The sequence below is a fragment of the Dermacentor variabilis genome, chromosome 4 (genome assembly GCF_050947875.1).
Source record: "Dermacentor variabilis isolate Ectoservices chromosome 4, ASM5094787v1, whole genome shotgun sequence".
Taxonomy (NCBI): domain Eukaryota; kingdom Metazoa; phylum Arthropoda; class Arachnida; order Ixodida; family Ixodidae; genus Dermacentor; species Dermacentor variabilis.
Window position 1 is genome coordinate 42,673,780 of NC_134571.1, and position 9,474 is coordinate 42,683,253.

Here is a 9,474-nt window from a genome sequence, read left to right on the forward strand (position 1 = left end):
CTCATTTAAGATTTATCCTCGCTCTTTTGATCGCTGCTTCTTCGCCAATTCCCCGTAGTGGGTAAGCGCCACGGTGTAAGAAGCAAGCAAGCAGGCAAACAAGCGTCCTAATCGTCTTCCAAGCTAATTTTACTAGGTCATCCTCGCCAGTGCAGCAGCCCGCCGAGTAGCCACGCACCCTACAGAGAGGCAGCAATATCTGCAGGTTATGCCGGTGGACGTCCAAGCTCAAACAATCGTGGCGATGGCCGTGGCCACGATGACGCTATTACAAGTGTCGGCGAAGTCCGAGCTGGATTGTGACGCCTTCTACGGGCGGCAAAACGGCAGCACCATGGCCGTGTGCGAGGCAATCCGCGACCGCGGACCCGTGGGTTCAAATCTGCTCTTCACGTGCGGCCTGAGCGGGGGACTGCTCTCCGCCGTCTACTGGCTCGTCGTCCCCGCGAACTGCTGCTCGTTGAGCGAGGTCTACCGCGTCACGCAGACGGAAGCCAAGCGGGAGAACGCCGACGTGCAGCTCACGCTGAAGGCCGACGAGCCGGTGACGGGGCGCGTCATGGCGCTGGTCGTGGCCGTCGGAGGCGAGATCGTGCTCAACGCCTCCATGGACTTCGCGGCGTCGAACGCGTCGCAGGAAGGCGGCTGCCACTGCAAGCGTCGCTACATGTGGTGCGACAGTTCGGGGACCTGCCGCTGCCCCGTGGACCGGCCGCACCACGACCCGGTGCACGACGTGTGCGGAAGCAGCGCGCCCCTGGACGGCGCCTGCCGCTACCACCACCAGTGCCAGTGGAACCACAGCACGCTCGAATGCGTGCAGGGCCGCTGCGACTGCGGCTACCGGGCGGTGCGCTCGACGACGGGCGAGCCGGGCGTCCCCTGCGTGCCCACGGCGCGCTACGGCGAGCGCTGCGCCGGTCGCGACGCGTGCGTCGGCGCCGGCACCACGTGTGGTCGCGCGGGCCGCTGCGCCTGCGTCTCGGGATACAAGCGCGTGCGCGAAGGCTGCATGGCGCCGCCGACGCGGCCACCGACCAAGCCGCCGCGGCTGCTGGGCGTCGACCGGAAGTTGCCGCAGTACTCGTTCTACGCCGCGTGCGCCGCTCTGCTGGCGCTCGCTTGCCTCGCGCGCGTGACGACCAAGGCTGCCAGGTGGCTGCTCGGACGCGTCACCAACCGCGAGCAGACCGCAGAGCCCGCGGAGACGTACGAACTGGCGGAAGCCCCCCGACCGGCCACGTCCCTGCCGTACGACAGGCCGGAGCCGCTGCACCGCCTCATGCCCTCGGCCGAAGCGGGGCTCTGAGCGATGACTGGCTGAACGCCTGACGTAGTCGGAGGGTGGGGCGAATGGCTTGCTGGCACCATGCAGGCCCGCTTGGGTGAACGCCTTCGGCGTCAATGCGAGACGCGTGTAATAAACTGTTTGTTCAAGCGAGATCTGAAACATTTTAATTTAAGCTATGTCGTTTAGCACATGGAACTGCATTTGCTTCGCCTTGCACGAAAGTGACTTTATTTATTTGTACTCGCTGTGGAAATTTTCATTTAGGCCAGTGCCGGTCTTCTGCGTGGCCACCACGTAACATAAAAGCTCCATTCTCAACTGGCGTTGAATGAGAGCATCGGCCTGAGTCTTGCGCTCCGTGCACTGTCACTCGCCGCGCGCCTTACGGCGCTACGTGCGGTTTTGTAGTTGGAAGGCAGGGGACGAAAGCAGGCACGGCGGAAAGCGCTCGAACAGGACGCGCCATCCTCTGTACTTGATGATGATGATGATGATGATCTAGAGAAAGGAAAGACGCTTGATTCTGACGCTTGATTCTGCAACCCGTGATAGATCACCCCGCGTCGCTTTATTCGTGCAGCATATTCCTTCTCGCTCTTTTCGCGTCGTCAATCGTGTGCCGAGTGGGCCTGTTGGCCCTCTTGGTCGTCTTATATAGCCATTCTCGAACGTGTGCGCAGCTCTTTTCACAACGCACACCATGTCCGAGCAAAGCTAGCGGCGTCCACTGACACAGCCGGTACCTCAGCCGCGCGCATCCGAACTTTCAGCGCATTGAGTGCACATCGCGACAGCTGCGGGAGGTGACGTTGCTGGCGCGGGCTGTCGCTCGTCGAAGCTGCAGGGAACGCCTGCCTCCGTGACGGCCTTTGTGCGCGATTCCCGAGTTCGGGCTCTCTCTCTCTCTCTCTCTCTCTGCATGCACATACTCCATCTTTCTTTGTTGGCCAGAGAGCCTGCCACCATTCTTGGAGGTACAGATGGCTGCTAAAGCAATCAGCTGGCGAAGAAAAAGAAAAGTGCGATGGTAAAAAACAAGACAAAAAAGAAACTTCTTGGCCAACATACGCGCCCGCCTTTACGATGCAGCTTGCACGCGCTCTCACTCTTGTTTGGAAACGTTGCCGCTCTGCTTTCTTCCCTCTGCACCGCAACGATAATTCCGTGCACTGCTTAGCGTCTGTGGCCCTCCTGAGCACAGTCTTTTGAGCGTCACTAGCGTAGGACGCATTTCGGGCGTATTCTGGTGCAGTGGCACCCGGGGTCGGAGCGCCAGATCCCCAGCATTAGAAATGTTATTTGTTTACTGCCTAAAGACGGTACCTAATCGTTTGCATTTCGACTCTGATAACGGAGTCGCTAGCTCGCAGCCTGAAAAGTACGCACCCCGGACACCGCGAAGCGGGACGCCCCAACTGCGCCGGAAACTTGTTTCCTGCGTGTTTCAGCTATTGCGATATACGACGATGGTCAAACCGCTGTCACGACAACACTGCATCTTAGACAGGACAAAACTGATCCGCAAACCTACCATTATACTGCGTTTCTTATAAGTCATTATTTAAGTCGGATGTTGCTTAGTTTCTCTTGAGCCTTATCAATTAATCGGTTAGTGGTCGTCAGCTCTGCAACTTCGTCAAGCGCTGCACTGTATTAGCGCAACCGTGAGCGGGGTTGATTCGCGGTATAAAATATCGGAAGTAAGGCCTGGCGGCGCGAAGAGCTTTCATATTTCTTATGTCAACACGCAGGCTGCGTGCGCGGGTGTCTTCTCGACAGCCGGGCTTGCTGTTGCTGCTGCTCTTCGGCGGGGGCGGCTTTGAAACGCGAACTGGAGCATTAAAGCCACGGGTGGCCAAAGCGCTGCTCGCTACGAAAATATTTGAAACGCACGCGCGAAACAAGCAAAAAGAAGCGATGTGGGAGCGACCGGGAAAGTGCGAAAACGTCCGCAAGATGGCGCGCCTATCTGCGCGCTGCCGCCGCAAACGAGCTGTGTGGGACGAAAACAAGCACTGGGAAAACGAGATGTTTGCCTTCGACTCGCCTGCTCCAGCTCGCGTCGACTTGAAGTAAAGAAAGCAAACATGGCGTCTACGCAGCGATATAAATGCGAAGCGCGAACGCACTGACTGGTAAAAGCGAAAAGTGATTTCTTATACGTGATACCGCTGCGTTTGGTTATCGTATAAGAAGGGGGCTGATATCGTATAAGAAGGGTGCTGAAAGCCATAGAAAATGTTCAAAGTTTTGCCGTTCGTATCAAAACTCCTAACTTGCGCCGTGTCGGGAAGAGGAGTCATATCAGTGCAGATTGATTTTGGACAGTTTGTGGTCGTGGTCTCATCATCAGGAATTGATTTTACAATTTATATTTTCGCTAGCACATTTATCTCTAACGCAGCCTTAAGATTCGCGTTACCCGCTGCTTCTGTATTTCTTGCTACTGTTAGTGTGCATGAATGTTTTCTTCTCTCGCAATGTGCGGTGGTGGCAGAAAATTGCAAGGACGCAAATGAAAACAAGCAAAAGGGTGTAGATGTGTCGGTCACGTGTAAGGTTCTATACCATACTTCATCAGACTGTTGGACGAATATAAAAGCGCGAGCCCCGAACTTCGTTTGCGCATGAACTCGACGCGAGCGGGTTGAATCAGAAGTCGAGCTGAGCAAGGCCGACCATACTGCGTTTGGTGCATCTTGCCAAGCGGATTGAGCCAGTCAACCCACTCCATGCAGCAGGATCGACAGAAATCGCATCGACACTGGCTCAGCCCGGCCCCACGCTAGCGTTTGAATGGACCTAATTTCGCCGACTCGACCCGACTTTATGGAGTTTATGTAAATCTAACTTATCGGGTTCATGAAACGGAACTCTTGTGTTGTAGGAATCTCAGAGATCATCATCACCACTTGTAATAGCGCGATTTAAACAGTAGTCAATAACCGAAATTGGTGTGCATCCCTCATAAGTGGCGATGTCGTCCTAATTCAAGACATTCAAGCATTATGCATGTTCCTCTAGAAAACCCACAATCATAAGCGCCTGCGAACCGTAAGTTTGATCCAGAAAATGTCGATGAACAAAATTGAACAAGCGCAGGTGTTTCGTTTGCTAACATTCGCCCGGAAACCGGAAGTGCTGACCGGTAAACACAAAGCCCTGCTAAATGCGCTCTTGCCCCAAGACAACGAGCTAATTGGCATCGGGTGCCGGCCAGACGGCGTTCCGGCTCTTTCAGCTTCTTACGAGATCTGCTGACGCCATGGGGCCGCTCGGAAAAGGACTGCGGATAGGACGGAAATAAGATGCCATTCTGAACAGCAACGTACGTGCTCTCGTTTTGTGACTTGCTTGACGCTGATAAACGAGCGTACCACGTCAGCGATCCACGGAAGCGTTTGAACGTATACGGCACGCACAATTGTACACATATACGTACGTACCGGTGGGTCCGCTGTTGGAGGGAACACGCAAGCGCGTGGCTCAAGCGCCGCGCGGCGCGATGTCAAAGAGGCCCCGAACCACCCCTCGGGCTTGGTGAAAGAACATAGTCCGCAGGGAAGGATACGGTGCTGTGAGCATCTGAGCCAAGTTTTGCTGTCGTACGCGGTCCGTGGAGCTCGCAAGCCGATCGCGAGTGTACCTTTCTCTCGAAAGCTCTCTTTTCAAGAGAAGGCTCTGCCGTCACTCTCTCCTGGACGCTTTGTTTCGTCATCGGACCGCTTTATTTCATCGTTCCTTTAGACGGCCCCTATTGGCCGATGGCTGACATAAAGCTGGGGCCAGCTACATGGCGTAGATACCGCGGCCGCCGCGGGGTGCCGCCACGGCTTCACTGGCTAAGCGCACTGCAGCTCGCTGAGGACAAGCGCGTTTGGCGCGTCGTATGCACCAGAGGCGGAAGTCGTGGCGTCTACGTTAACATCCAAAATGAAATTTGAACTGCGCGCCACGGCCACATTCAGAAGGCGGAGCGTAGTGGGCACGTCCCACTGCGCCGTAGCCTTCGCAGTGCAAGGCATTTCAGATGCCTGTCTCCACTTAGGTAAAAAGTAGTTCAGCTGGCCACGTTAAAGGAAAACGGCGAAAACCAAGCGCATGCGCGAAAGGGGCGGCGCGTGCAACGCATCGTCTGCTACCAAACCGCGCCTTGGTTTTGCTCGCGCGTGACCACCCTGCCATGATGTCAAGAGGCTTCCCCCAACCCCCCTCTCCCCGCTTCAAGGAGAAACATTTCATTTCGTGGGCTGCCAACTCTGAGACGCAGAAAGCACATAAGTACACTCATTTCTACTGCAGTGGTATAGAATGCAAATAAGAAGCGGCAGAACTACGCTTCGGAGAACGGTATTTTTGGACCCGCCAAATAACGTCGCTGCGCTGCGCCTCGCGCGAGCACTCCGTGGACGGAAACACATTCACAACACCGTTGGTAACTGCCGATTATTTTTGTATGTATTCGCTCATATACGTTAGTGCCACTCCCTCACTATTGTTTCGGAAAAGCGACACTTTGGAATGACTATATACATGTTCACGTTTCCTGATTCGCCAACGGTAGCTTTACACGGCGTTTCGTATCTTCCAGCAACTCGACAGACTAAGCGCGTCGTAGACAGACATCAACAAAACACGCCGTGCGCAACAATGCCGAAAATAAACTGCGGTGTCACTCATGCCCGTTTCGTTGAGTCAAACACCATGCTCTCTCCCCGAAGTGAACGCCTTCGATCTGTCGTGCGAGAACGTCCGAACGCGAAGGCATTATCAGGAAAAAAACAAGCGCTTCATCTCGTCTATAATATTCGGAAAGCTCTATCATTTCTCTGCTCTTCGCGCCCAGGCGGCTGGCAAGTTAGGCGCAACTTGGCTCCTTCAGATCGCGCTCATCGCAACCGCGGCTCAAGACGTGCGGTCGCCCAGCCGCACGCCGCGCCTCACGCCGAGCGCAGGCGAAGCGATGGGGGGGACAGCAGACGGGGCCTGCCATGCGCTGCCACCTGCGTCGTTTCGCACATGCGTGCGCTTGGTTTTCGTCGTTTCCCGTACATGGTGCTGCGAGGAGGGTGAGCTACGCGCTCGAGTGTTCCGTCTAACGGTGGACCGACCTGTACGTATACATGCATGTAATAGGCAGAACATGGACACGCCTCTCTCGATATCAACGCTTGTTAGAGAGCATCGTGAATGCGTAACGTTTCCTACAAGATATGATCCTTACTTTCGCCAGGCTATGTGATCTGGCGATGCTGTCAGCGCGGAAAGCTCATGTGCCGCCGGTGCCCACAAAGTGGGTATTGGCGAGCTTAAAGTCAAAATACAGAGCCATCAACACTATTCCATCTCGTGCTCGTCGCACCGAAGTCGCCGAGGTAGCACGCCTGCCATTTTCGACGAAGCGACCCGTTTTCACTCGGGGCCTAGCTGCCAAAAACAGACCCCCCAATATCGGGACGCTGGCGCGCCATTGTCCTGCACCCGCTCTGAAGAGCGTTCGATAACCTGCGACCGCCTATGTCGTGTTTTTCTCGAGATTAATTACATTCGCGTATAGATAGGCGCTGGGCTTTTGATGGCGTGAGCCGATCATTTCAACAGAGTAAAGAAAGAAGAAGGAAAAGAAAATGCCGCACGCCATCAAAAGAACATTGCACTGAAGCTTCTCGCAATTTATTGCATCGCCAGAAGCGGTGGAAACAAAATTGGACAGACGCTATTCAGATTCGACACGACGTCAACGATCGCTTATCGTAAGGCAAGAGTGTCCGAGACTTGAAAACATCGCAATGCGCATGCTCCGCATGACGAGCATTTTCGCCGTCAAGAGCAAAAGCGCGGACATTGTTCAACTTGAGCACTGATTGGTCGTAACGCTCAGGCGAGCCATGAAGCATGGGCCGTCGTCATTTCGACTGTGGAATACATTCCTTTGCATCCATAGCGTCTGGGGTAGGCGACGCTGGGGTGATAATGGATGCATAGAGAGATGAATGAATAGATGGATGGGTGGGTGGATGGAAGCTATGAGCGTCCCCTTCAAAACTGGCGGTGGCTTGTGCCACCAAGCTCTAGTTTTCTGATTTTGCCTAATGCCGTACCTATGTTCCCTTTTTTAAACAAACAAATAATTCCCAGCATTACACCTCTGGAACCACTATTGAGAACTTTGTTTTTGTACGCTTCCGTTGTTTGTGGCCTCCCTACTTTTCTGCCACTAAGCCTCCAATCGTAATTTACCAATCTCTGTTGCTGACATGTCTACTTTCCCCCCTGCTTTCCCTGAACCCAACGGCTGCAAAGAGGCTAGCGGAGCAGCCTAAAACGACCGCTGGTTAAATATCTTCCCGTTATATTACAACAGGCGCCATCGTTTCCTTGGCTTTACCGCAGCAAGCATATGCTTCTTCTTCCTCGGTGTACCTCGCTTTATAACTACGCATTCAAGCCACCCTGTTCTAAAGGTAATGAGCTTCCCTTTGGGGTATCATAAAATGTTTTTCTCTTCATTTCGTTTTTTTTTTCCTCTTGGGTAGTTACTTATAGCAGGTTTATTTTCCATTGCCGCTATCCAGGAGATTGTATCAGTCTGTCTGGCTTTGCGTTTAACGTTCTTTGTTGACATGGTGCTCACTATACCGGCCGCATACTTGCTGGTATACTCGCTAGTTCTTTTTCTCCACTGTGGTTCAATATTTTTCCTGTATAAGTACTTTAACAGTCTCGCAACCCATTTATTTATTTCATAATCCTCAGTCGTTTTTCGAAATCAATCTCACTCTGTTCTTCCCTCACTTCAAAACCTGCCCCGTCCATGTCACCCTGCACAGCTTCATTTGTAGTCTTCTCGCGAACACCCAATGGGAAGCGTCCCACTGCCCTTTGGTTGCCATGGAGTCAAACAACCGCACTTCCAAATGTAAATCCTGCCACCATTACACATTTCCACACTTAGCACCTCGTACCTATATATCCCCTTAGTGCACTGTGCTTCATTATGGCGGCCATTTCTCTTCCAATTCGCTATTATTCTTTCTTTTAATGCGCTTTCATATACTTATTCCCTTCGTTTATACGTACGCGGACGTATTTCCATTCCCTTACCCAAAGTATTTCCAGGTCCGGTAATGGCACTGTCTATTTGCTGTTTTCATTTAATACAGTAGGACTGGCTTTTCTTGACGCTAAACTTAAAGCCGAAAATCTTATATTCATATCCACAGATATTATCCAGACATTGCATATCGCTTTGCCTCAGGAAGCAACAGAATGAACATGAAAAAATAAAAGCTTCCTAGCGCCCATATCTATCATGTCACAAAGGCAATTAAAGTGCCCATATGAGTACATGGAAGCGCAGTAAACAACATTATTTATTTATTTATTTATTTATTTATTTATTTATTTATTTATTTATTTATTTATTTATTTATTTATTTATTTATTTATTTATTTTGTCATTCGCCGCATCAATGTGAATAATGGTCATCGTACTAAAACCAAGTAAAAATCGAATTATAACCTGCAGTTGAAAGTTGATTAAGATTTATGCACTGCGTTCCTAATCAAACGAAAAAGTTGGGCCTCTTTAGCATACGCTAAAGAGGATGAAGGAGAAAGCCTGCCTGCTCCCGAGACATTCATTATATTACTTTACATTTTCATGCTAACCCGTTGTTACTTCCTATTACTCGTTTTCTCCAAACAAAAGTCGTGGGTTAGAGCGGCTTAATTAAGTCCACCTTAATTAACGTGACCTTAATTAACTTCGCCCTCACTAACACTAAAGGTCGTAGGTCCGACTCCCACCAAAATCCGTGGTTTCGTGTGCCCTAATTCCCCGTATCTTAAGTAACTGTTCCTTAATTAATCTTGCCTTAATTAACACCAAAGGTCGTGGGTTCGACTCCCACCAAAGGTCGAGGGCGCGGCTGCCAATTTTGGTGCCATTGAATTTTGGTGTTATAAGGCCGGATGGTCACATTTTCGTCCCATGAGCCGTCTAAGGCTTTCGCCTTAACAGCGACGCTCGTTGAAACGGTTTTCGTAGACCACAGTCACCCGATCGCTTTCAATTACGATTGAAAAATCGAAGGCCGCTGACATGTGCGCGCCAAATTCACACCTTCATGCAGCCTCGCTGAAGAGATCCAATGGCTGGAGCCTGAGAATTTCAGTAATCT